The sequence below is a fragment of the Desmodus rotundus genome, chromosome 9 (assembly GCF_022682495.2).
Source record: "Desmodus rotundus isolate HL8 chromosome 9, HLdesRot8A.1, whole genome shotgun sequence".
NCBI classification, from domain to species: Eukaryota; Metazoa; Chordata; class Mammalia; order Chiroptera; family Phyllostomidae; genus Desmodus; species Desmodus rotundus.
Genome location: NC_071395.1, coordinates 61135167 through 61136890, shown reverse-complemented (window position 1 = coordinate 61136890; position 1724 = coordinate 61135167). Strand labels below are relative to the sequence as shown.

The 1724-nt window shown below is 41.4% G+C and overlaps 1 non-coding gene across 1 annotated transcript; it reads left to right on the top strand.

Moving 5' to 3' along the window:
• The first annotated feature begins 613 nt into the window (after positions 1-613).
• LOC112308993 (small nucleolar RNA SNORA36 family) lies at positions 614-744 on the top strand. The gene has a single exon (XR_002975201.1). It is a non-coding gene; the product is annotated as a small nucleolar RNA SNORA36 family (small nucleolar RNA).
• The last annotated feature ends 980 nt before the right edge of the window (positions 745-1724 follow it).

Here is a 1724-nt window from a genome sequence, read left to right as displayed (position 1 = left end):
TCTCTGCACAGTGAAGAAAACCATCAACAAAACAAAAAGGCAACCTACTGAATGGGAAATTATATTGGGAAATGGTATATCCATTGAAGGATTTATAGCCAAAATATATAAAGAACTCATACAATTCAATAACAAAAAATAATCAGTCCAGTAAAAAATGGGCAGAGGACATGAACAGACATTTTTCCAGAAAAGACATACAGATGGCCAACAGAAATACAAAAAATTCTCAACATCACTAATCATCAGGGAAGTGCAAGTGAAAACCACAATGAGGTATCACCTTGTACCTATCAGAATGGCTATTATCCAAAGGTCAACCAAGAAGTGTTGGTGAGGATATGAAGAAAAGGGAACCCTCATGCACTGTTGGTGGGAATGCAGGTTGATGCAGCCACTGTTGAAAACAGTATGGAGATACCTCAAAAAAACTAAAAATAGAACTGCCATATGATACAGCAATTCAACTTTTGTTTATCCAAAGAAAGTGAAAACACTAATTTGAAAAGATATATGCATCCCTGTGTTCACTGCACATTAAGTATAACAACTAAGATACAGAAGCAATCTAGGTGTCCATCAATAGATGAATGGATAAAGAAAATGATGTATATTCCAAAGTGTTGAGCTCAGTTCAAGGCAGCTTCCCTGTTCTGTTAATTAAACTTTGAGACATTGAAACACAGGTTAGGGGAGATGATTTGATAGAAAGCATTGCTCTATTCCAACTTCCAGCCAAGACGGAGGCATAGGTAAACGTGCTTTGCCTCTGTGCACAACTACAGCAAAAATTACAATTAAACTACAAAACAAATGTCACCCAAATTCATCAGAAAACTGAGCTGTATGGAAGTCCAACAACCAAGGATTTAAAGAAGCCACATTCATCCAGACGGGTAGGAGGAGTAGAAACAGCAGAACAGACCATCCCACATTCATGTGTGGTGGATAAAAACCTGGAGGGATACCTCAGGAGTTGAGCAATCCCAACCCCTGATCAGACCACCCAGCCCAGGGTCCAGCACCAGGAAAATAATTCTCCATAACTTCTGGCTACAAAAACCAGTGGAGATCGGGGCACCAGAAGAAACTGCAGGATTCTCAAGAGACTTCTCTTAAAGGACTCACAATTCACTTAGGACTCACAGAGACCCACACCCTCTGGGATTCAGCACTAGGGCAATAGCTGGAAAGGCACAAGTGGCATAAGTGGGGTAAGGAGAGAAAGTGAAGTGACTGGCAAAGGAGCAAGTGCCAGGGAGACAGCTTCCTCTCAGACAATCTCCAGAGGCCAGGCAGCAGCATTGTCCCCTCTTTGATCACTTCCCCACACAGCCACAAAGTGGTGAAATGGGTCACCTTGCTCTGGTGACTACCTACTGCTCCACCTCACACAATTTACAGGTGCCTTTTCTACAACAGGCCATGCTACTAAGGTAGTCAAAGCAGCTCTACCTAATACATAGAAACAGACACAGGGAGGCTGTCAAATTGAGGAGACAAAGAAGTATGGCCCAAATGAAAGAACAGAACAGAGCAAAACCCCAGAAAAAGAACTAAATGAAACAGAGATAACCAACCTATCAGATGCAGGGTTTTAAAACACTGGTGATCAGGATGCTTGAAGAACTCATTGGGTACTACAACAACATAAAAAAGACCCAAACAGAAATGAAAGCTGCATTAAATGAATAAAGAAAAATCAACAGGGAACCAACAGTGGA